Genomic DNA, 27,324 nt, shown 5'->3' on the forward strand with positions numbered 1-27,324 from the left:
CCTGTGTGAGGGCAGGGAAAGCAGAGACCAGCATACAGGCCATGGGATTGTTTACATTCTATTATACAGGAATTACAGTCAGGTCCATAAATATTGGGACATGGACACAATTCTAACATTTTTGGCTCTATACACCACCACAATGGATTTGAAATGAAACGAACAAGATGTGCTTTAACTGTAGACTGTCAGCTTTAATTTGAGGGTATTTACATCCATATCAGGTGAACGGTGTAGGAATTACAACAGTTTGCATATGTGCCTCCCACTTGTTAAGGGACCAAAAGTAATGGGACAATTGGCTTCTCAGCTGTTCCATGGCCAGGTGTGTGTTATTCCCTCTTTATCCCAATTACAATGAGCAGATAAAAGGTCCAGAGTTCATTTAAAGTGTGCTATTTGCATCTGGAATCTGTTGCTGTCAACTCTCAAGATGAGATCCAAAGAGCTGTCACTATCAGTGAAGCCATCATTAGGCTGAAAAAAACAAAAAAGGGACGAAAAGTAATGGGACAGAATAATATTCATAATTCAAACTTTCACTTTTTAATACTTGGTTGCAAATCCTTTGCAGTCAATTACAGCCTGAAGTCTGGAACGCATAGACATCACCAGACGCTGGGTTTCATCCCTGGTGATGCTCTGCCAGGCCTCTACTGCAACTGTCTTCAGGTCCTGCTTGTTCTTGGGGCATTTTCCCTTCAGTTTTGTCTTCAGCAAATGAAATGCTCAATCGGATTCAGGTCAGGTGATTGACTTGGCCATTGCAGAACATTCTACTTCTTTCCCTTAAAAAACTCTTTGGTTGCTTTTGCAGTCTGTTTTGGGTCATTGTCCATCTGCACTGTGAAGCGTCCAATGAGTTGTGAAGCATTTGGCTGAATATGAGCCGATAATATTCCCGAAACACTTCACAATTCATCCGGCTGCTTCTGTCAGCAGTCACATCATCAATAAATACAAGAGAAGCAGTTCCATTGGCAGCCATACATGCCCACGCCATGACACTACCACCACCATGATCACTGATGAGGTGGTATGCTTAGGATCATGAGCAGTTCCTTTCCTTCTCCATACTCTTCTCTTCCCATCACTCTGGTACAAGTTGATGTTGGTCTCATCTGTCCATAGGATGTTGTTCCAGAACTGTGAAGGCTTTTTTAGATGTCGTTTGGCAAACTCTAATCTGGCCTTCCTGTTTTTGAGGCTCACCAATGGTTTCCATCTTGTGGTGAACCCTCTGTATTCACTCTGGTGAAGTCTTCTCCTGATTGCTGACTTTGACACACATACACCTACCTCCTGGAGAGTGTTCTTGATCTGGCCAACTGTTGTGAAGGGTGTTTTCTTCACCAGGGAAAGAATTCTTCAGTCATCCACCACAGTTGTTTTCCGTGGTCTTCCGGGTCTTTTGGTGTTGCAGAGCTCACCGGTGCGTTCCTTCTTTTTAAGAATGTTCCAAACAGTTGTTTTGGCCACGCCTAATGTTTTTGCTATCTCTCTGATGGGTTTGTTTTGTTTTTTCAGCCTAATGATGGCTTCACTGATAGTGACAGCACTTTGGATCTCATCTTGAGAGTTGACAGCAACAGATTCCAAATGCAAATAGCACACTTGAAATGAACTCTGCACCTTTTATCTGCTCATTGTAATTGGGATAATGAGGGAATAACACACACCTGGCCATGGAACAGCTGAGAAGCCAATTGTCCCATTACTTTTGGTCCCTTAACAAGTGGGAGGCATATATGCAAACTGTTGTAATTCCTACACCGTTCACCTGATTTGGATGTAAATACCTTCAAATAAAGCTGACAGTCTGCAGTTAAAGCACAACTTGTTTGTTTCATTTCAAATCCATCGTGGTGGTGTATAGAGCCAAAAATGTTAGAATTGTGTCGATGTCCCAATATTTATGGACCTGACTGTATATGTTATTAATGTTTTGAATTTTATCTGTTGGGCAATGGGAAGCCAGTGGAGGGATTGGCAGAGTGAATGAAAAAAAAAAGAGAAGAAATCTCTGCCAGAAAAAGTGTGTGGTATGCCCACTATTAGAATATACCACCCAGCACCCACCCACTTCACACCCAGGTCACACGGTGCCACATGCGCCAGTTCCAAGATTGTACAAATGTCTAAATAGTGGCACGCTTGAATAAAAATTGTCCACGTATAAGTGGTACCCCATATGGAAAAACGATGACACCAAGTCCCAAACTATCTTGCCACTGCTCCCCATGTAGTCTTTTTCCTCGTAAATCTGAAACTTATAAGTATAGCCTGTTGCCCTCTCACAGGTCTTCTACATCTTGACCCCATATCTGGCACGCTTGCTGGGGAGAAATTGTTTGAATGCAAGGCGGCCAGAAAAATGAATGAGGGACTCATCAACGCAGATGTTTTGCTGGGGAGTATAGACATCTGCAAATTTTTGATTAAGGTGATTTGCGAGGGGCAGAATTTTGTGTAGCCAATCAAATTCAGGGTCACCCCGAGGACGACAGGATGTATTGCTGTTGAAATGCATAAAACACATTATACTCTCATATCTATGCCTGGCCATGGCAGCAGAGAACACGGCATATGGTGAATCGGGTCTGCGGACCAATACAACCGAAATTCATTTCTTTTTTTAGTAATGCCCATCTTGAGGGTTAGCCCCCCAAAAAATGTAAATTTGGAAACCGTAATGGGTTTCCTTGTGAATGGTCTGGCAAGGGATGTATTTGGGTTGACAGCGATAAATTGTTGTGCATATAAACTGCTTTGATCCACAATCAACGCATACAGATATTCCGTGAAAAACAGCTCCAAAAATCAAGGGGAGGAGTTAAATTTGCTGTTTCCATCTGAATTCCGGGTTGGGCAGTGAATGGGGGAAGTACGGGTGCTGCAGAATTTGTGGGCTGCCAACTGGGATTTACAAGCACATCCGGAAGGATACTAGGACCTCTATGGGCCTGTGTGCGAATTCTTGGTGATTGCGGGACAATACTTGTGCTCGCCACTGCACCAGCTTGTACTGCACTTATGGGACTCGCCACGTCACCAAGTGATACTGCAGTGCTGGTATGTGAAAGACCAGGATGTACTAGGTCGCTGGTGCTCTCCAGTTCACCAAAAGATAGCGCGGCACTAGTACTGGCACTCTTCTGCATATGAGAGTCATAAATATTTACCGGCAAGTGCTAACAGAGATCAGGCCTGATTCTGCCAACACTGCGGTTTTGTGTGCAATGTATCAAGTGACGGTGACCTACTGACCTTGCTCACTGCACTTGCTGGGGGAGAAGGGGGGGCAAGCATAGGGGCTAAACGCAGGGGCGGATCCCGCTAATGCTGCATTTTTGGGATACTATACTAATGTGAACGCTGGTATAGTGCTGATCTGATCAAATATATTGATCCCTATACTAGCAATGGATGTTTATTGTGTATGAGCGTGTTCCTGGCAATCAAGGGGTTAAATGTGATTACTGGTGTGCGGACAGGCAATCTGACGCTATCTGGGAGGGCCGTGAAAACCACAGGAGTGCGAATCACGTGTGTGTGTATGTATGTATGTATATATATATATATGATTTTGCACACCTGTGCCGCCCTCTAGCAGTGTTTCTGCTATAGGGCGGTCAGGAAGCAGTTACAGAAGCAGTTTGTGTTACGGGGCTGCGTTACTTTAACTGACAATTGAGCGGTCATGCAACACTGCACCAAAATGAAATTTAAGTTCTTTTTCGCCAACAAATTGAGCTTTCTTTTGGTGGTTTTTGGTGGTGTTTGATCGCCTGTGCGTTTTTTTTTTTTTTTTGCACTATAAAAAAAAAAGGCTGACAATTTTGAGAAAAAAAAAACATTATTTTGGACTTTTTGCTATAAAACCTGTCCAGTAAAAAAATGTAAAAATCACATTTCGTCATAAATTTAGGCCAAAATGTATGCTACTACATGTCTTTGCTAAAAAAAAAAATCCCAATACATGTAAATTAATTAGTTCACGTGAAAGTTATAGCGTTTACAGATGGTGGTATAGATACTGGGATTTTTTTTTTTATAATAATAATGGCGGCGATCAGCAACGGGACTGCGGTGTGCATTCTGACACTGGGGGGGGGAACTGACTTTGGGTCACTGACATCCCCAGTGACACCAATATAGTGATCAGTGCGCAAAAAAAAAACAAAACACTCTACTAATGACACTGGGGAGGAATGGGTTAACATTTGGAGGCAATCAAAGGGTTAACTGTGTGAGGGGAGTGTTTCACTAGGGGGCGGGTGTGCTTCACTGTAACACACTGATCCGGCAGGCTGTGCTCAGCGATCCGGACCAGTGTGCTCAAACTGACAGGGAGGAGAGCTGCAGTGTAAACAATGCAGCCGTGCTCCCTGTCAGCGTTTTCCGGTAATTGCCAGGCTGCGGTGGGTAATCACTGGCTGGGACCCGGTGATTGACACCCGCAAATGGCGGCGTGGGTAGGGCGGTCGCGCCCCTTACCCGGAATGCTAAATCACATATCTACGTGATTTTGCACAGCGGTGCTGACCTGCTGCAGTATATGTACTGTGGCTGGTCGGCAAGTTGTTAAATCAGAAAAAGTGTGCAATTTCCCCTTATTCAATATATCTTTCAAACGTGCATTCTGATCTTTAATCCATTTCCAAGAAATATTCTCTTTCCCTGGGGGGAAATATTCAGTTCCCACCAAGGGAATCAAAACTGAGTTATATTTCCATCCCTTTTGCTTATACATTCTATCCCAACACTTAAAACTGTCAGTGAACTAATATTCACATCTAATGTGCAAAATGTATGTGTTACCCAAACCATCTTCCCTAACTGTGCCTTACTCAAAATCCCCTCCATGTTCACCCAACCTTTCCCTTGTGAATTAAATATCCAGTCTATTATTCGTGATAATATCACTGCTTGATATTTCTTAACATTTGGCATACCCAAACCCCCATTCCCTTTTGCCCCACACAATACCTCATACCTAATTCTCGATTTCTTATTTGCCCAGATTCCCTATCTTTATTCCTGTCTACACATTTTCTTACACTTGCCAGGACAGGTTCCAGGGATAAAACAAATAATAAAGGAGAAAGTGGGCATCCTTGTTTGGTTCCATTATACATTTTAAAGAACCGAGAGAGGGATCTGTTGACCTTGACCGCTGCTGACAGAACGCTATAAAGCTCTTTTATCCACTTTTAACATTTTAGGCCCTGTTCCTAAGACATTTAAATGTATCAATCATGAAACCCCAATTAACCGTGTCGAAAGCCTTTTTGGTATCAACTGACAGGAATAATGTCGGCAGTTTCTCTCTTTGTATGAGCAATGATCTCAGACCATTGTCCCTGCCTTCTCTCTCTGGAATCCAAGCGTATCCTCACCGACATCAACTCCTTCAGTCTGGTTGCCAATACCTTAGCATACAATTTGGTGTCAATGTTTAGTAGGGATATGGGCTTGTAACTGGCACACTGTGTGCTATCGTTCCCTTCTTTAACCCCTTGACGCCGACGTAACACAAATATGCGGCCTCACGGACCTGGGCTTTTTTCCGTGGGGCCGCATATTTGCGTACCTGTCTTTGTGCTGGGAGCGCGCCACTCGGCGCGCTCCCAGCACCCAGACCGCGGTGTCACTGAGAGCCCCGGGTCCCGTTCTAACGATCGGGACCAGGGACTCCCGATTCCGGGTCACGTGATCGCTGTGATAGCCTCTGATTGGCTATCACAGTGATCAATCACTGTGCAGCCCGGCCCCCTTGTTTTCTCTCTCTCTATGAATGGAGAAGAGAGATACATTGTATCTCTCGAACTCCTGACATAGAGAGATAAAAAAAAAAAAAAAAGATAAATAAATATTAAAAAATAAAAGAAAAAATAAAGAAAAATACCTAGATCAAGGTTTGATCTAGTTCAGTACCAGGGTTAGTGTTTGGGTCAAGGTCAGGGTCAAGGGCAAAGGTCAGGGTCAAAGGTCAGGATTTAAAAAAAATTGGTATCAGTGTCAGTTAGTGTTAATGTCAGTGACAGTGTGTTTTATGTAAAAAAAAAATAAAAAAAAAGACAAAAACAAAATGCGCACTATTGTTTCTGGACTGTACTCCGGGTACAAACAACAAATAACATACACATATATGGTATCGCTGCGATCGTCAACAACTGGAGAATGTATTTTGGGTTGTTCTTTGGTGGTAGGTTATGGTCGTAACAAGAAACACACAATTAAATTTAAAAAAAAGATTTTTTTTTTACTATTTTGGCCCAGTTTTCCTTTAATAATAAAAAAAAAATCAGGAGCTATCCATGACCATTTACCACCAAATGAAAGCCCAATTTGTCCTGAAAAAAGCAAGATATAATCCACCTGGATGTACAAAGTAGTTGTGACGATATGTACGGTTTTACTAACACGTCAACGTTGCAGAATTGTGCTTAGGCATTTAGATTTGTTTTACCCTTAGGCGTGAAGGGGTTAAGTATCAATGTGCCTGCAATGACTTCTCCCTCCTGCGGAAGTGATCTGCTGGAAGGACACACTTTTTTCCCCCCAAAAAAGGGGGGAAAGTGTCAGTGCGTTTTATGGAGCAAATATGGAGCGGCCGATCCAGTATTTCCACCGCCGCCGTGTCAGAATACTGGGCTGGCCGTTCAGCTCTGCAGCGGGACCTTACCTGTTCCTTGGTCCAGCGCTGCACAGTCTTCCCTCGCCGACTTCTTTAGTGTGGTCTCTTGGCTTGACAGCCGGGTGCTCAGTGCGCATGCGCGAGAAGCGCTGCGTTTTGCGAATGGTACGGCATCTTCTGGGACACATGACAGGTCCCAGAAGACGCCGGACCAATCACAAAGTGCAGCGCCTCTCACGCATGCGCACTGGGCACCCGGCTGTCAGCCGGGTGCCCACACTAAAGAGAGGACAACTCTGCAGAAGTGGCAGCAGGTACCTGTCAAATTCAGGAACCCGCTCCCCCTCCCTCCCCAAAGGTCCGCAATCTCTGGTCATCCCCTGTACTTTGTCCGCAGTCTCTGGCCATCTCCTGTACTGTGTCCGCAGTCTCTGGTCATCTCCTGTACTGTCCGCAGTCTCTGGTCATCTCCTGTACTGTCCGCAGTCTCCGGTCACCTCCTGTACTGTGTCCGCAGTCTCTGGTCATCTCCTGTACTGTGTCCGCAGTCTCTGGTCATCCCTGTACTGTGTCCGCAGTCTCCGGTCACCTCCTGTACTGTGTCCGCAGTCTCTGGTCATCTCCTGTACTGTGTCCGCAGTCTCTGGTCATCTCCTGTACTGTCCGCAGTCTCCGGTCACCTCCTGTACTGTGTCCGCAGTCTCCGGTCATCTCCTGTACTGTGTCCGCAGTCTCTGGTCATCCCTGTATTGTGTCCGCAGTCTCCGGTCACCTCCTGTACTGTGTCCGCAGTCTCCGGTCATCTCCTGTACTGTGTCCGCAGTCTCTGGTCATCTCCTGTACTGTGTCTGCAGTCTCTGGTCATCTCCTGTACTGTCCGCAGTCTCTGGTCATCTCCTGTACTATGTCCGCAGTCTCTGGTCATCTCCTGTACTGTCCGCAGTCTCCAGTCACCTCCTGTACTATGTCCGCAGTCTCTGGTCATCTCCTGTACTATGTCCGCAGTCTCTGGTCATCTCCTGTACTATGTCCGCAGTCTCTGGTCATCTCCTGTACTGTGTCCGCAGTCTCTGGTCATCTCCTGTACTGTGTCCGCAGTCTCTGGTCATCTCCTGTACTATGTCCGCAGTCTCTGGTCATCCCCTGTACTGTGTCCGCAGTCTCTGGTCACCTCCTGTACTGTGTCCGCAGTCTCTGGTCATCTCCTGTACTGTGTCCGCAGTCTCTGGTCATCTCCTGTACTGTGTCCGCAGTCTCCGGTCACCTCCTGGACTGTGTCTGCAGTCTCTGGTCACCTCCTGTACTGTGTCTGCAGTCTCTGGTCACCTCCTGGACTGTGTCTGCAGTCCATTGGTTCAGAATATTTTTTTTTTTGTTTTCTGCCTCTAAAACCTACGTGCGTCTTCTGGAGCGAAAAATACGGAATATTTCTTGGGATTTCAGTAATTTATAGGACATAATTCATTATTGTTAAAAGAACCTGAACATCTGTACAATTGTTTTCCATACTCAAACATTACATTTTTATAATACTGTTATATTGAACAAAAAAAATAAATAATTTTAATCCATAGCCATATCGCTAGTAATAAAATTTCTGTGTCAGTGGAATCCTATACATTGACCAGATGGATGTGGAAAGGTATGTACCGTAAAGAACAATATGCTCCTATATATGCACTAAAAAAAAAAAGTGTCAAATTCCATCTGGTTTACACACACATTATCCATTTCGAAAGTACTCAACGCTCAGGAATGTATTATTATTGGGTATGAGAGCTGTCTTTGAGAGCAGGATCCATGTGCTTTGAATGCGCTGTCAGCGATCTCACACCTCAAAGATCCCTCAGACATTGATGCATATGTGCCACATGTGGACATTAAAGAAAAACCTTTCAATGGCACATATGTTTTGAATAGGTGGGACAAGATTAAACAGGTGTATTCTTTTGGTGTCTATCTTTACCTCTAGATTATATAACAGTATTTCTCAACCTTTATCCAGTCACATCCTTTAAAAGTCTTTTCAGTCTCAACTTACTCTGTAACAGATAAAGGACAATGAGGTCTGTAAAACACGGCTTTACATGTTCATCCACCATAACTACGCATTGTAGGTCACGGTCTAGAAAAGGAAGTACATCCTGCATGGATTGGCAGCAAATGCTTTCCTCGTCAGTGGGCAAGGAACAACAGTTACCACATTTGCACCAATGAGTGTGTCCCATATGTTAAAATGGTGTCCCATATGTTTCTTTAACATTGGTTGTGTATTTGACATGGAAATTCTTCTATGAAATCTTGAAAACATGGCATCTCTGGTGTACCTGGAGGATGAAGTTTTCTCTCCATGTGTTGATCTAAATCCTCTAGTTCCTAAAAAGTGTAAAATTTAACATTTTCAACGGGCTAATAGTTATTGAATATACACATATATGCACATGCAGACGCACAATTCCCCAGTACAAAATATGAACAAAACACCAAAATGCTCAAAACTCAAAGTGTGGGCAAATGTGACCGGAGAAAAGGGAAATTATAAATGTGACATAATCCTATACAGGTCCACAATCTGAAAGTCTATATTCCTCCTGTGAATGTAAAGGATGAACACTGTAAGCGTCAGAAGATTCTTTCTAGATGTCAAGATTGGAGTAACTCCAGCTTGCAGACTCCTGTGTATGTAAAAGACAAAGGAAAGAGAAACAGTGCCACCACTGACTATGTTTAGTAGTTTATTACCATAGCTCTCAAAAAAAAAAAAAAGTAATATGCACCCACAGTGTGTGATCCAAAAACAACATGTAATGCACTTCCACTAGATGGTAGCCTTTCCCCAGCCCAGGCACTTCCTCATGCAGATAGCCTCTTGCCAGGAACCAGAAGGGCCAGTGTGGACCACATGGAGATTATCAGGGCAGACACATGGCATATGTTTCAAGGGATTCCTGCCTAACACTTAAAGACTTTGGTTTAAATAGGCTCCAGGCACCATATTTGTGGAGACCAAATATGAAGTGAATAGCAGCACCAAATGCTAATTATTACTCGTGAGCTAATATGGTGAATTTCTATAAATCACCCCAACTCATAAATAGTGTCAGAATCTATATAAAAACAAATAACTGTGCTGCGCTCCTATATTGATGTAAATAAACTATAAAAACAGTGCAAGTCCTTACAATATATTATCCAAACAGTACACAAAATTACTTGAATGATCCCTTATCAAGGTCCTACCTTTTCGAAGAGGTTGTGTTTCTCCATGTGCTGGCATCCATGTTGGATTTCTGCAGAGCATGGTGGGAATCTTTTATGCCTTCTGATCTCTGAGGTCCATCCCCCAGAGGGGTGTGGCTGATCACATATAAGCCTGTGGTCCGCACATGCCCTTTGCACTTGTGTCTTTGTGTTGCTATCACCCTGTTCTGACTCTCGTGACTCTCCTGGAATCTGACTCGGCTTGTGACTAGACCATTCTTTGTGTTCTCCTTTATCTGACCCTCCGTTGCTGAACTCGACCCGTGATTCTCGTCTGCTGTCCTGTACCGTTTTGTCTCGTTGTTGTCGACCCGGCCTGCCCGACTACTCTATTGTCTTGTCCACCAGCTACATGCCATTGGCGGCGGCCATTACCGCAACTGAGGTGTCTCGGGGGCCGCGACCTGGTTCCTGGCTGCGTCAAGTCCATCCCCACCATCAGGGGCCCTGGTGAAGGGCAGCCTGGGACTTAGACTCCGCGCCCTGGGGGACTTCGGTCTGTGGGTGGTGGTTGTCACCAGCCAGTGCGTTACATTGTTATTAGGCCTGCCTGTCCGTTCCTCAGATCCTGCCCTGACATCCCTTTAGGATATAGAGAAATATTAGTGTAATAACATTATTATGTGTCCATAATCCCCCTGATGAAGCCACGTGACCGGTGGAGTAACGCGTAGGGGAGGGGCTCTGACGTCACCACGCCCAGTCGGCTTCTATACGGCGAGTACAGCTAGTGTGCGGTGCACATAAGGAGATATGCATTAAGGCTTGTTTTATTAAAATGTGAGTGCAATACAATGGCTATGCAATAAAGTGTTTTATAAGGGTAAAGCACTATCTTTTGTTCTTTTTTTTGGCATTATATGTGTGGAGACTTCTGAAGTGGATCTAGGAGGATTATTCCCCTTGGAGGTGAGAAGGAGGAAATATCCATCCATCCACAGATCTGCATAGGATAGTAATGAGAGGAGAGGCACCAGGTGGATAATCAGGACATCACGCTGTGAACACATTCAAAGAAGGTGGTGAACATCAGCGCACGTTTTATCCTTTTAGGATAAACAGCTTGTTTAGCCTGTATTTTTGGGCTAAAAATGGAGGTGAGCGCATAATTGAGCTTCATATATACCGCAATCATCTATATGTTGGAGTGAATTCACCTATTTGTACCCATCTCTCAGAAAAGGAGGATTTCACTTTATTATTGATATTGGACACATAAAAATGTTATTACACTAATATTTCTCTATATCCTAAAGGGATCATTCAAGTCATTTTGTGTACTGTTTGGATAATGTAAGGACTTGCACTGTTTTTATAGTTTATTTACATCAATATAGGAGCGCAGCACAGGTATTTGTTTTGAATAGCAGCACCATCTTGTTGGAGACCAAATAAACGAAACTATAGGGTGCCATATAACCAGGGATAAACATCCTGCCTCCAGGCGCCATTTAGGAGAGGCTAAAAACAGCGTCACCATATTTATGGAGAAAAACTAGGATGGGCATTCTGCTTTGTCTACACTAAGATGATAGCTTACTATTTCTAAAATGGTGCCCAGAGCAATATCTACACTTTAACCCCTTGACGACGCCGCCTCCCGGCCCTTTAAGAGATTCTGACGCCAGGAGGCGGGGCGGTGGGTGCGTGGTTTAGGAATCATGTGACCGCCATGATGACGCGTCACGGCGGTCACATGATCGGGAAAGGTCCCGTTCGAAAGAGCGGAGCGGGACCTTTCCGTGAGTACTACACATGTGTGCTGGGAGCGCGCAGGGCGCGCGCTCTCAGCACATATGTATTTAGTTCCATGGACGCAAATGTGCGGCCGCTCGGCGTCTAGGCCCAGACGCCGGGCGGCCGCACATTTGCGTGGGGCCGGCGCAAAGGGGTTAACATTAACAGTTCAGCTAACATAATAAAAATATTAAAATTACACTATCTCCATTTACCTCAACTACTGAAGATGTATCTTCAGACTCCCGATCATCAGTTTCAGAAGAACTTACAATATACAAGAAAAAAAAAAAAAAAAAAAGCACAATTACACTATAGGAATAAGGAGTACAAATTAAATTTTAGATCTGTTCTTAATTTCTTTGTTCAATTATCTCAGCATAAGAAGCTAGTGAAAAGAGACTGCAATATAAAATTGAAATGATAATAAAAATAATGTTTGTATTAAAAGGAGTTTTATCCAAAAAGATTTAATATTTTAATATTATTAAAATTATTAATATTTAATACTAATAATATTTATTACATTAATTTAACGTAGTTCTAATATTTTACATTTCAGAAAATAAATGTCTGATTTGGAAGAGGCATTTAAATGGCGTCTAAAGCTGGCCATACGTAGTTGAATGGAAATGTGACTGATTTAGCAAAAACTGGCTGAAATTTGATCCATCTTTGGGCATTCCCTCTCAACAAAATCATGACCCATATTTAAATAGCCAAATTCTATCAAATGGCAATATTGCAAAAGTTTTGTCAGAGACTGCAGCAGTACCATATGTCACAGCGGGGAGGATTCCTCCATCCACATCATTTGTGAGGATAGAGAAATCCATTTGTTTTTCTTTTTCCATTTGTCCCACTGGCTGAACAAAAAAAAAAAACAAGTAATCTATGGGCAGCCTAAAGGTGTTATTTAAACACACTAAACATTATTTTAACTACCAGAACCATAAACTATATCTACTATATTTATATCTGCAATATTAATATTATCCTAGTCTCACGGGCATAGGCTTCTGTTGCTGTCAGTAAAATCCTATGAGGAGAGAATGGGTGGGAGAGCATAGCCAAACCACGCTGTGTATGTCTATGAACACACTCTGGCTCTGGAGTGCACCCACATGGGTGCCCGCTCAGCATGACTTGCTGAGGGGGCACCCATGTGGGTGCACTCCAGAGCCAGAGTGTGAATACTATTGCACAGAGCAGCTAAATGTAACTTAATTTTTATTTTAATTTTAACCACTTGCCGCCCTGCCACTGTATAAATACGGCGGCAGGGGCAGGCAAAACCACGTTTTAAAACGTGTGTTTTGTAAACAGATAGGGGGCGCGCGAGGCGCGCCGCCGCCCTATCTGTCCCGCCGATCACCGCCGCGGATGTCAATCGCCGGGTCACAGCCGGTCCTTAGCAGCTGTTTCCCGGCGATCGGCGGCAAACAGTGACAGACAGCACAGCTGCAGTAGCTGTGCTGTCTGTCACTTCCCTGACAGCTCGAGGGCGAGCTGATCAAGAGAGAAGAGTTTCTCTCTCTCGATCAGCGGTGTCCCATGCAGTACACACCCCGCCCCCTAGTACAACACTCCCCTCACACAGATAACCCTTCCCTGCAAAATAAAGTTAACCCCTTCCTCCCCAGTGCCATTAGTACAGTGTCAGTGTTTTTTTTTTTTTTTGCACTGATCACTGTATTAGTGTTTTTGGGGATGTCAGTGACCCCAAGTCAGTACCCCCCAATGTCAGAATGTCCGCCACAGTCCCGCCATAAGTCGCTGATCGCCCCCATAAGTCGCTGATCGCCGCCATTATTAGTATAAAAAAAAAAACTAAAAATCCCAGTATCTTTCCCGTCATTTGTAAACGCTATAACTTTCACGTAAACCAATTAATTTACACGTATTGGTTTTTTTTTTTTAGCAAAGACATGTCGCAGAATGCATTTTGGCTGAAATTTATGACTAAATTTGATTTTTGCATTTTTTTTTACTGGACATGTTTTATAGCAAAAAGTCCAAAATATTGTTTTTTTTTCTTCAAAATTGTCAGCCTTTTTTTTTATAGCGCAAAAAATAAAAACCGCACAGGCAATCAAATACCACCAAAAGAAAGCTCAATTTGTGGGGAAAAAAAGGATGTAAATTTCATTTATGTACCGTATTGCATGACCGCGCAATTGTCCATTAAACTAGCGCAGCGCTGTATAGCAGAAAAATGGCTTAAATTGCAGTATCTATACCATAGTTTGTAGACGCTATAACTGTCACACAAAGCAATCAATATACACTCATTAGGATTTTTTTTACCAAAAACATGGAGCAGAATACATTTTGGCCTAAATTTATAACCAACTTTGAGTTTACTATATATTTTTTATAGCTGAAAGTAAAAAATATTGTTTTTCTTCAAAATTTTGGGCCTTTTTTTGTTTATAGCGTGAAAAATAAAAAGCGCACAGGTGATCAAATACCACCGAAAGAAAGCTCTATTTGTGTGAAAAAAAGGGCGTAAATTTCGTTTGGGTGCAGCATTGCATGACCGCGCAATCATCAGTTGAATTAGTGCAGCGCCGAGTAGCAAAAAGAGGCGTGGTCATTAAGGGGGGTAAATCCTCAGGAGGGCAAGTGGTTAAAAATAGCCTTTACAACCACTTTAGCTAAATGAAACACAATTCAGAAAGGTGAGAGTGAAGAAAGCAGTGTTTGTTATAACAAATAATGTGTTTTTTTTTCTCTGGAAAACTTCAGTGAATTACAGATGATAAATTCATAAGAATACAATTCTCAGTGTTAAAGGTGAGATCAGTTAGGTCACAAGATCTGGATCAAATCAAGTGGGGATTCTATAATTTGCCAGGAATGCCTAGTATAGTAGGGGTAATTGATTCTACGCATTTACTTGTTGCCCCCATCAGACCAGAAGCACATATACAAAAATTGCAAAGGATATCACTTCATGCTTCCTTCCTCAGACGAGCTTTATGGGGATGCTGACATTTTCCAGCAGGACTTGGCTCCGCCCACACTGCCAAAAGCACCAAAACCTGGTTCAATGACCGTGGGATTACTGTGCTTGATTGGCCAGCAAACTCGCCTGACCTGAACCCCATAGAGAATCTATAGGGCATTGCCAAGAGAAAGAGGAGAGACATGAGACTGAACAATGCAGAAGAGCTGAAGGCCGCTATTGAAGCATCCTGGTCTTCCATAACACCTCAGCAGTGCCACAGGCTGATAGCTTCCATGCCACGCCGCATTGAGGCAGTAATTGCTGCAAAAGGGGCCCCAACCAAGTACTGAGTACATATGCATGCTTCTACTTTTCAGAGGTGCGATATTGTTCTATGTACAATCCGTGTTTTATTGATTGCATGGAATATTCTCATTTTCTGAGATTGTGGATTTGGGGTTTTCATGAGCTGTAAGCCATAATCATCACAATGATGACAAATCACGGCTTGAACTATCTTGCTTTGCATGGAATGAGTCTATCTCATATATTAGTTTCACCTTTTAAGTTGCTGCACTGAAATAAATGAACTTTTGTACCATATTCTAATTTTTTGAGTTTCACCTGTATATCCGGTGCACTGGTGATGCGGATTCAGTGCAGTTTGAAAAAGAGTCATGTCTCATTTCTGAGCAGTGCCTTCAGGTTCAGGTGCCGACTACACACTATTAACTTCACAGTATTAACCATTTCTAAACCGCATATGTGTGAACAGGACAAATCCCTGCGCTAATCCTGTTATAAATTTGACATGAACCACTGAACAGCTACTGTATGAATTGGCTATGAAACCTGAGCTTCATTCCGCACCACACATGTGAATCAGCTCTTAACCCCTTGCCTGCTGGGCACTTATACCCCCTTCTTTACCGGGCCAATTTTCAGCTTTCAGCGCTGCTGCACTTTGATTGACAATTGCGCGGTCATGCAACATTGTACCCATATGAAATTTTGATCATTTTTTTCTCACAAATAGAGCTTTCTTTTGGTGGTATTTAATCGCCGCTGGGCGCTTTACTTTTTGCGCTATAAACAAAAAAAGTACAAAAAAAAAAAGTTTCTTTGTTTCTATTATAAAATTTTTCAAACAGGTAATTTTTCTCCTTCACTGATGTGCGTTGATGAGGCAGCACTGATGGGCACTGATAGGCGGCACTGATAGGCAGCACTAAAGGGCACTGATAGGCAGTACTAATGAGGCGGCACTGATAGGCAGCACTAATGAGGTGTCACGTATAGGCGGCACTGATATGCAGCACTGATAGGTGACACTGATGATGGGTACTGATAGACGGCACTGATAGGTGGCACTGACTGGCATCACTGCTGGGCACTGACTGGCAGCACTGCTGGGCTACACTGGTGGGTGGCACTGGTGGGCACAGGTAGGTGGCACTTTTGGGCACATGTGTGTGACACTGCAGAGTGGCACAGGTTGGTGCACTACTGGGCACAGGTGGGTGCTCTGCTGGGCACAGGTGGGCGGAGCTAGTGGGCTCACTGCTGGGCACAGGTGGGCGGAACTTGTGGGTGGCACTGCTGGGCACCGATCATCAGGGCACTTATCATCAGTGCCCTGATGATCGTTGCCGATCCCCGCTCTGACAACTGCCGGTTGACAGCTGACGATCTGACAGCGTGAGGAAAGTGCAGCTGAGAACCGGCATTTGCATTTCCCGGTGATCTGTGTGTCATTGGACATGGCTGATCACGTGTTAAAAGGCCGCTGTGATTGGCCTTTTACCACTTCACGTGATCAGCTGTGTCCGTAGGACACAGCGATCACCAAGATCGCCGGGTGCGCGCGCCCAGAGTGTGTTCTGGGAGGACGTCATATGATGCCCACCCAGAACTGGCCGGCCGCAGTGTAGCTGTCATTTGGCTATCTGCGGTCGGCAAGCAGTTAATCTAAGGCTAGGTTCACACCTATGCAGGTCGCATTTGAGCCATTTCTGCATTGCTTTTTGCCACCTTTTGTATTTTTTGGGCTTGCTTCTGCACAGATGCTGAATGCTGGGTCAAACTTCAGATAAGCACACACAAATTTCATCTTCAACTGAAATTAAACAATTTCAGTCCCTGCACTTGATGCTTGTTAAACAAGAAAAAGCTTGCTTACATATGTAGAAAATAGAAAACTGCAGCAAAACGTTCACTGATTTTCTATGAAGAGCAGGATATTCTTCTTTCATAGAAATCCAGAATTGGTCCAGGGACAGGTAATTAAAGTGATTCTAAAGGTTATATTTTTTTGTAAAATAAGAAACATGTCTATACTTGCCTACTGTATGCAGTGGTTTTGCACAGAGCAGTCTGGATCCTCTCCTGTAGGCTCTCCTGCCTGTCGGGTGCCCCCACAGCAAGCAACTTGCTATGGGGGCACCTGCTGCGGCTTGGCCCCATCCCCTCTCTCTCCTCAGCTGACTGGCTGTGACTGACAGCAGCGGGAGCCTATGGCTCCTGATTGCTGTCTCAGCCCACTGGCTGAGGAGTCAGAGACCCGGGACAGCCGAGGCTGTCATTCACATCGCTGGATCGCGATGGGGCTCATGTAAGTATTGAGGGGGCTGGGGGCACTGCTGCACACAGGTTTTTTACTTAATGCATAGAATACATGAAGGTAAAAAACCTTCAACCTTTACAACCACTTTAAAAAGTTAATCTTCAGGGTACGATCAGCCTGCAGCTAATGTTCTTCCTTTTCTCCTAGAATGTTCTCTGACTGATCTGAAGTCAGAGAAAGGGCTCCTCACCCAATCATACATTTGTTTTGAAAGGGATAGAAATAATGGTCAGTTTTGTTCTTAAATATATCCAGGTGGATTTCATTTAGATGTGAAACTTGTACCTAATAGCTGATACCTTCCTCTCTTTCAAGCCCAAGCAGCAGAGGAAACAGCTCAAGATTTCCATTTGCAAAATGGCTTTTTCAAAGATTTATGCAGGCCATAGATGGGGAGAAAAAACGGCAGATTTTTCTTTTAAAAAACGAAAATTCGGTCGTTCAAGCGGCCGACGTTACCATCAATGGTAAAAAAAAATCGGCCGATTTTCATCCCTTCTACAGCTGACAAAAAGTGTCCCTGCAGAGAGCTCCGCTATTTCTGACAGTTCTCTGACAGTTCCTTCACATTTACAGCGGTTGAAACATTGTATCTATTTGTTTCCATTTAGGATACAGATGTTTTTATTCGGAAACAAATAGAGACAATGTTTCAACCGCTGTAAATGTCAAAGAACTGTCAGAGAACTGTCAGAAATAGCGGAGCTCTCTGCAGAGATACTTTTTGCTGGACTGGAATTCTTATTTTCATCCTACTTCTTCTTCTTCTTCTTCATCCTCATCCTCTTCTTCTTCATCATCCTCTTCTTCTTCATCCTCTTCTTCATCCTCTTCTTCTTCTTCATCCTCTTCTTCTTCATCTTCATCCTCTTCTTCTTCATCATCCTCATCCTCTTCTTCTTCATCATCCTCATCTTCTTCATCCTCATCATCCTCATCCTCTTCTTCTTCATCCTCATCCTCTTCTTCTTCTTCCTCTTCTTCATCCTCATCCTCTTCTTCTTCCTCATCCTCTTCTTCTTCATCATCCTCTTTTTCTTCTTCTTCATCCTCATCTTCTTCATCCTCTTCTTCATCCTCATCCTCTTCTGCTTCATCCTCATCCTCTTCTTTTTCTTCATCCTCTTCTTCATCCTCTTCCTCTTTTTCTTCTTTTTGTCTTCCTCTTGCAGGTCACTGCTCATGCGCAGATTTTTTATCGGTAAAAAATCGGCCGATTTGCCCACTAATTGCCGCGAAAATCGGCTGATCGGCAAAATCGGCCGATTTTTTTCCAACTTTACCGAAAAACAAAAACGGCCAAAATACCGAAAAACGGCCGACCAAATCGCCCACTAACGATCCGAAAATCGGCCGATTTTATTTTCGGCCGACAAATCGGCCGATTTTCGACCCATCTATGGCCTGCATTAGTTTCCTTTTCAATCTAAGCATACTGTAACTTGGAGGTAGGATCATTTCTCCAGAACTTTGCAGAGTTATTCAACTGGTTCATGTGATGAAAAAAAAAAAAAGAGTCATTTGGGTAGACAAGTTTCTGCATCTATTTTTATCGTGAAAACACTGAGCAAAATCTGGCCGGTACTTGTCTGTGGTACTTGTCTGTTAATTCACCTGATTTATTTATTTAATATACATTATTATTAGGGTAGCACAGTGGCTAAATGGTTAGCACTTCCACCTGGCAGCACTAGGGTCGCCGGTTCGAATCCCAACCAGAGCACCACCTGCCTGGAGTTTGCATGTTCTCCCTGCATCTGTGTGGGTTTCCTCCGGGTACTCCAGTTTCCTCCCACACTCCTGGTAGGTGAATTGGCTCCTGTCTAAATTGCCCCTGTTATGTGTAAGTATTTAGTTTGAAATAAACTTTTAAACTATGTTAACTATATTGAATAAATAAATCCGGTGAATTAACAGACAAGTAACACTGGTACTTGTCCGTGGTACTTGTCTGTTAATTCACCGGATTTATTTATTTAACTACCTGCCGACCGCAGATAGCCGAATGACGGTTGCACTGAGGCCGGCCAGTTCTGAGTGGACGTCATATGACGTCCTCCCAGAACGCACTCTCCTGCGCGCCCCAGGGGGCGCGCACCCGGCGATCTCCTACGGACACAGCTGATCACGGGATGTAATATAACCTTTAGAATCACTTTAATTACCTGTCCCTGGACCAATTCTGGATTTCTATGAAAGAAGAATATCCTGCTCTTCATAGAAAATCAGTGAACGTTTTGCTGAAGTTTTCTATTTTCTACATATGTAAGCAAGCTTTTTCTTGTTTAACAAGCATCAAGTGCAGGGACTGAAATTGTTTAATTTCAGTTGAAGATGAAATTTGTGTGTGCTTATCTGAAGTTTGACCCAGCATTCAGCATCTGTGCAGAAGCAAGCCCAAAAAAAACAAACGGTGGCAAAAAGCAATGCAGAAATGCCTCAAATGCGACCTGCATAGGTGTGAACCTAGCCTTAGATTAACTGCTTGCCGACCGCAGATAGCCAAATGACAGCTACACTGCGGCCGGCCAGTTCTGGGTGGGCATCATATGACGTCCTCCCAGAACACACTCTCCTGCGCGCCCCAGGGGGCACGCACCCGGCGATCTCCGTGATCGCTGTGTCCTATGGACACCGCTGATCACGTGATGTGGTAAAAGGCCAATCACAGCTGCCTTTTACCATGTGATCAGCGGTGTCCAATGACACGCTGATCACCGGGAAATGCAAGTGCCGGTTCTTTGCTGCACTTTCCTCACGCTGTCAGATCGTGAGGAATGTACTGCCGAGAACCGGCAGTTGTCAGAGCGGGGATCGGCACCGATCATCAGGACACTGATGATCAGTGCCCTGATGATCGGTGCCACATGCAAGTTCCGCCCACCTCTGCCCAGCAGTGCGCCCACTAGCTCCGCCCACCTGTGCCCAGCAGATCACCCACCTGTGCCCAGCAGTGCACCCACCTGTGCCACTCTGCAATTTCACACACCTGTGCCCAGAAGTGCCACCCACCTGTGCCCAGCAGTGCCACCCACCTGTGCCCACCCACCAGTGCTGCCCACCAGTGCCACCCAGCAGTGCTGCCAGTCAGTGCCACCAGTCAGTGCCCAGGGGTTGTGCCAGTCAGTGCCACCAGTCAGTGCCGTCTATCAGTACCCATCATCAGTGTCACCTATCAGTGCCGCCTATCAGTGCTGCATATTAGTGCCGCCTATCCGTGACACCTCATTAGTGCTGTCTATCAGTGCCGCTTATCCGTGCCACCTCATTAGTACTGCCTATCAGTGCCCTTTAGTGCTGCCTATCAGTGCCCATCAGTGCCGCCTATCAGTGCCCATCAGTGCTGCCTCATCAACGCACATCAGTGAAGGAGAAAAAATACCTGTTTGAAAAATTTTATAATAGAAACAAAGAAACTTTTTTTTTTTTTTCAAATTTTTTGCACTTTTTTTTTTTATTTATAGCGCAAAAAGTAAAGCGCCCAGTGGCGATTAAATACCACCAAAAGAAAGCTCTATTTGTGAGAAAAAAATGATCAAAATTTCATATGGGTACAATGTTGCATGACCGCGCAATTGTCAATCAAAGTGCGGCAGTGCTGAAAGCTGAAAATTGGCCTGGTAAGGAAGGGGGTATAAGTGCCCGGTAGGCAAGTGGTTAATAAACATTATTATAGGGGCAGCACAGCGGCTAAATGGTTAGCACTTCTGCCTGGCAGTACTCAGGTCGCTGGTTCAAATCCCAGCCACAGCACCACCTTCCTGGAGTTTGCATGTTCTCTCTGTGTCTGTGTGGGTTTCCTCCGGGTGCTCCGGTTTCCTCCCACACTCCAAAGACATGCTGGTAGGTGAATTGGCTCCTGTCTATATTGGCCCTAGTATGTATATGTATAGATGTGAGTTAGGGACCTTAGATTGTACGCTCCTGGGGGGCGGGGACTGATGTGAATGTACAATATATATATGTAAAGTGCTGTGTAAATTGATGGCGATATAGAAGTACCTGAAAGAAATATATATTATTATATATATAGACCCACTTTACTGACATCCTAGCTAAGTATTTAGTTTGAAATAAAACTTTGAAACTATGTTAACTATATTGAATAAATAAATCCGGAGAATTAACAGACAAATACCCCGAATACTACCATGTTACCAATTCCAGCCACAACTAGCAGCCTCCTGGTTGTCTTCTACCTGAGGAGAGTGACTCCTGTGTGTGACGTACATTGAGCGATGAGGGACGGAGCGGGGCATGCTGGGAAGGATTGTGTGAACACCACGTGACCCAGACCAGGAAGTAGTGTGAGTGTTCGGCTCATAGTCGGGGGAGAGACGAGCGGCTGTGCGGGAGCTTCCTAGAGAAGTTCAATGGATGGTGAGGACTGACTGAGGACGGTGTGTGCAGGTAGGACAGGGGACTGCGCTGCCGGATGCTGGATCACAGCTGCTTACACTGTGTGAAGGATAGAAGAGGGAGGGAGCCCTGGAGGAATGCATTGTATGTGGATCGGTGTCCGCACATCGCACCGTGTATGCTGTGCTGGAAAGGCTGACAGTATACAAGGGAGATCTCCGCACATCCACAGCCAGGGACATTTATCCATTGTGTCCACACACAGCCAATGATACACAGAGCTGCCGTATGTTTACCAAAGCATCACATTTATGGTTTTTACAAATATTATTATACAGGATTTATTATTATTATTATTATTATTATACAGGATTTATATATTATTATTATTATTATTATTATACAGGATTTATTATTATTATTATTATACAGGATTTATTATTATTATTATTATTATACAGGATTTATTATTATTATTATTATTATACAGGATTTATATTATTATTATTATTATACAGGATTTATTATTATTATTATTATTATTATACAGGATTTATATATTATTATTATTATTATACAGGATTTATTATTATTATTATTATTATTATTATACAGGATTTATATTATTATTATTATACAGGATTTATTATTATTATTATTATTATACAGGATTTATATATTATTATTATACAGGATTTATATATTATTATTATACAGGATTTATATATTATTATTATTATTATTATACAGGATTTATATATTATTATTATTATACAGGATTTATATATTATTATACAGGATTTATATATTATTATTATTATACAGGATTTATATATTATTATTCTACAGGATTTATATATTATTATTATACAGGATTTATTATTATTATTATTATTATACAGGATTTATTATTATTATTATTATTATTATTATTATTATACAGGATTTATATATTATTATTATACAGGATTTATTATTATTATACAGGATTTATATATTATTATTATTATTATACGGGAGTTATTATTATTATTATTATTATTATTATACGGGATTTATTATTATTATTATTATACGGGATTTATTATTATTATTATTATTATACAGGATTTATTATTATTATTATTATTATTATACGGGATTTATATATTATTATTATTATACAGGATTTATATATTATTATTATTATTATACAGGATTTATATATTATTATTATTATTATACAGGATTTATTATTATACAGGATTTATATATTATTATTATAATACAGGATTTATATAAACACCAACAGCGCATTACAATATAGAGGGAGACAATACAGTTCAATACAAGAGGGATAGGAGGGCCCTGATCCTTGGAGCTTACAATCTAAGAGGGAGGGGCTAGTGGTACAAAAGGTAGTAACTGTGGGGGATGGACTGGTAGGAGGAATAGAAGATTCCATTTTTAGCTGAAGGCAGGATAGGCTTCCCTGCAGAGAGAAGTTTTCAGAGATTATTATTATTATACAGTATTTATAAAGCGCCAATAGTTGGCTCAGCGCTGTACATTACAAAGGGGGACAGAACATGTGACAGAACAATACAATACAATGCAAAACATGAGGGGATCGAGGGCCCTGATCCTTGGAGCTTACAATCTAGGAGGGAGGGGATGGTGGTACAGGAGGAGATAGCTGTGGGGGATGGAGTGGTAGGAAGAGTGGAGGAGGTCGGCAGGTTAGCAGGGGGTGGGGTAGGCTTCCCTGAAGAGGTGGGATTTCAGGGTGCGCCTAAAGGAGAGGAGAGTAGATGATAGTCTGATGGGTTGGGGCAGGGAGTTCCAGAGGATGGGTGACACCCTGGAGAAGTCCTGGAGGCGGGCATGGGAGGAGGAGACCAGGGAACTAGAGAGAAGGAGGTCTTGTGAGGAGCGGAGTGTGTGTGTTGGGTGGTACTTGGATATTAGGTCAGTGATGTAGTTCGGGGCAGTATGGTGGACGGCTTTGTATGTCAGTGTTAGGATTTTGAAATTGATCCGTTGCGCAATCGGAAGCCAGTGGAGGGATTGGCAGAGGGGGGTGGAGGACACTGAGTGGAGGTCAGTGGAGGGATTGGCAGAGGGGGGTGGAGGACACTGAGTGGAGGCCAGTGGAGGGATTGGCGAAGGGGGGTGGAGGACACTGAGTGGAGGCCAGTGGAGGGATTGGCAGAGGGGGGTGGAGGACACTGAGTGGAGGCCAGTGGAGGGATTGGCAGAGGGGGGTGGCGGAGATGGAGCGGTTGGAAAGGTGAATGAGTCTGGCAGCCGTATTCAGGATGGACTGAAGCGGGGATAGCCTGCACACAACGCTAGTGTGAACGTAGCCTCAGGAAGCCACAGGTGCAGCGCACAGCCTCCCATTGCAATGAATGGCTGTATTCTGCTATATAAGAGTTTCCATTTGCACATGTGTACAGGCCTGGACGCAGACAGTCTCCTCATGGCAATGGAAGGCTGCCCCTGTGGCTCCTTTATGCAGGCTATTAGTGCTTCATGCGTGCTGTACATCCTCTGCTGGCCATGTGCGTGAAACCTCAGGCTAACTTCATACTGTTGCACCGCACTCTAATGTACGTTGTGTTTAAGGCAACCCATTCATGTCACAACAATCCTGAGGAAGCCACGTGTCCTATCGTGGTGTAACGCGTTGAGAGCATGTGCGGTGACGCCATCTTGGTACCCCCGAGTCCCCTAGTACACCCATAGCACATGGGAAACTGCTGTACTAATAGGATTTTAATGTGAGTTTCCTTTTTTTTGGCCTTTTTTCATTAATAAAGCGGTATTACACTATGGAGGTCTTTCTCTTTACCCGTCATGCATGCCTGAGCCTATTGTGTGAAAGGGATATTTGCTGCGCTGAGTTATAATCGGAGCCCGATTGGAGTCGGTGGAGCCATAGTGTGGGAAGCCGTCTGGTTTGAGGATTACCCAAGGTGTTGTGGCCCTTAAGGGTCGATGTTAGGAGGCACTTTAGCCACTGTGGGATAAGTCACAAAGAGTGTCACTGAGAGCACTTACAGTGTACCCTGAAGATTGAAGCACTTTTTGTTGGACTGGTCACTATCGATGTTTACACTGAACGATTTTATTCAATTGTCGTTTGTTTATTTTTTTCCATTTGTGTTGTTGCACCTATCACTTGATATATTAATAATGGATATCTAATTTTTGGTATATATTTCACTCTACCTGGTGTGTATATATATTGTTTGGCAGACCCGGCATTTTTTTACACAGTGTGTTGCTGTTTTTAAGCACGGGTCACTTTGTATTATTTCAAGGATTGGAGTCTCATGTTAATATTATTTATGTATATACAGTGGGGATCGAAAGTTTGGGCACCCCAGCTAAAAATTTGTATTAATGTGCATAAAGAAGCCAAGGAAAGATGGAAAAATCTCCAAAAGGCATCAAATTACAGATTAGACATTCTCAGGATGTGTAAATTATAACAAAAAATGGTGAAGCGCTATGCAAATGCAACAAATCAGTGTATATACACACACAAATATAGGTGATAAATATACATTAATAAGCAATAATTAAAACGGGAGACTCCAATCTTTTAAATACCGTATTTTTTTGCACCATAAGACGCACTTTTTTCCCCCCAAAAAAGGGGGGAAAATGTCAGTGCGTCTTATGGAGCGAATATGGAGCGGCCGGTCCGGTATTTCTGCCGCCACCATGTCAGAATACCGGGCCGGCCGCTCAGCTCTACAGCGGGACCTTATAGAGATGACTGCTGACCTTTGGGGAGGGGGGGGGAGCGGGTACCTGAATTTGACAGATACCCGCTCCCACTTCCGCGGAGTTGTTCTTTCATCTTACCCGTTCCTCTATCCAGCGGCGCGGTCTTCCCGGCTTAGTGTGGGCATGACAGCCGGGTGCCAAGTGCGCATGCGCAGGAAGCGGTGCTTTTTGTGAATGGTAAGGCGGCACCTGGGACACATGACAGATCCCAGAAGCCGCCGGACCAATCACAAAGCGCAAGTGCTTCTCGCTCATGCGCACTGGGCACCCGGCTGTCATGCCGAGCGCCATTACAGAAGCCGGGAAGACAGCGCGCGGCTGGATAGAGGAACAGGTAAGATGAAAGAACAACTCCGCGGAAGTGGGAGCGGGTATCTGTCAAATTCAGGTACCCCCCCCCTCCCCAAAGGTCAGCAGTCATCCCCTGTGCTGTCCGCAGTCTCTGGTCATCCCTGTACTGTCCGCAGTCTCTGATCATCTCCTGTACTGTCCGCAGTCTCTGATCATCTCCTGTACTGTCCGCAGTCTCTGGTCATCCCTGTACTGTCCGCAGTCTCTGGTCATCCCTGTACTGTCCGCAGTCTCTGGTCATCCCTGTACTGTCCGCAGTCTCTGGTCATCCCTGTACTGTCCGCAGTCTCTGGTCATCCCCTGTACTGTCCGCAGTCTCTGGTCATCTCCTGTACCGTGTCCGCAGTCTCTGGTCATCTCCTGTACCGTGTCCGCAGTCTCTGGTCATCTCCTGTACCGTGGCCGCAGTCTCTGGTCATCTCCTGTACCGTGGCCGCAGTCTCTGGTCATCTCCTGTACCGTGGCCGCAGTCTCTGGTCATCTCCTGTACCGTGGCCGCAGTCTCTGGTCATCTCCTGTACCGTGGCCGCAGTCTCTGGTCATCTCCTGTACCGTGGCCGCAGTCTCTGGTCATCTCCTGTACCGTGGCCGCAGTCTCTGGTCATCTCCTGTACCGTGGCCGCAGTCTCTGGTCATCTCCTGTACCGTGTCTGCAGTCCATTAGTTCAGAATTTTTTTTTCCTGTTTTCTGCTTCTAAAACCTAGGTGCGTCTTATGGAGCGAAAAATACGGTAATATAGAGTGTCTTGCTTAAAACAGCAATACACTGTGCAAAAACAAGTGCCTGGTCTGCCAATAAAAATATAAACACACCAGGTTAAATGAAATATATACCCAAAATAGATATACAGTGAGGATGGAAAGTTTGGGCACCCCAGCTAAAAATGTGTATTAATGTGCATAAAGAAGCCAAGGAAAGATGGAAAAATCTCCAAAAGGCATCAAATTACAGATTAGACATTCTTATAATATGTCAACAAAAGTTAGATTTTATTTCCATCATTTACACTTTCAAAATAACAGAAAACAAAAAAATGGCGTCTGCAAAAGTTTGGGCCCCCTGCAGAATTTATAGCATGCACTGCCCCCTTTGCCACGCTGAGACCTGCCAGTGTCATGGATTGTTCTCAATCATCATCTGGGAAGACCAGGTGATGTCAATCTCAAAGGTTTTAAATGCCCAGACTCATCTGACCTTGCCCCAACAATCAGCACCATGGGTTCTTCTAAGCAGTTGTCTAGAAAACTGAAACTGAAAATAGTTGAGGCTCACAAAGCTGGAGAAGGCTATAAGAAGATAGCAAAGCGTTTTCAGATGTCAATATCCTCTGTTCGGAATGTAATTGAGAAATGGCAGTCATCAGGAACAGTGGAAGTTAAAGCAAGATCTGGAAGACCAAGAAAAATATCAGACAGAACAGCTCACAGGATTGTGAGAAAAACAATTCAAAACCCACGTTTGACTGCACGATCCCTCCAGAAAGATCTGGCAGACACTGGAGTTGTGGTACACTATTCCACTATAAAGAGATACTTGTACAAATATGGTCTTCATGGAAGAGTCATCAGAAGAAAACCTCTTCTACGTCCTCACCACAAAAATCATCGTTTGAACTTTGCAAATGA

General features: G+C 43.8%; 1 protein-coding gene and 1 long non-coding RNA gene across 3 annotated transcripts in view; one reads left to right on the plus strand and one right to left on the minus strand.

Annotated features, from left to right (window-relative positions):
• Positions 1-8,051: 8,051 nt before the first annotated feature.
• Positions 8,052-21,470, minus strand: LOC149441041 (uncharacterized). Of its 2 annotated transcripts, none has more exons than XR_016307447.1 (3): positions 21,411-21,470; positions 11,854-11,905; positions 8,052-9,016 (listed from the first exon to the last, which is right to left on the minus strand). It is a non-coding gene; the product is annotated as an uncharacterized LOC149441041 (long non-coding RNA). The 2 variants fall into 2 exon arrangements; XR_016307446.1 differs by having other exon boundaries at positions 21,350-21,452.
• Positions 21,471-21,502: 32 nt separating this feature from the next.
• Positions 21,503-27,324, plus strand: part of AVL9 (AVL9 cell migration associated) — a 106,001-nt gene continuing 100,179 nt past the window's right edge. The window contains exon 1 of the mRNA XM_089657840.1: positions 21,503-21,621. The gene's annotated coding sequence lies outside the window, so the exon portion shown is untranslated. The remainder of the gene's footprint in view (positions 21,622-27,324) is intronic.

This window comes from Staurois parvus, unplaced genomic scaffold, assembly GCF_062004578.1.
Source record: "Staurois parvus isolate SC_StPar_1 unplaced genomic scaffold, SC_StPar_1.0 ptg001034l, whole genome shotgun sequence".
NCBI lineage: Eukaryota > Metazoa > Chordata > Amphibia > Anura > Ranidae > Staurois > Staurois parvus.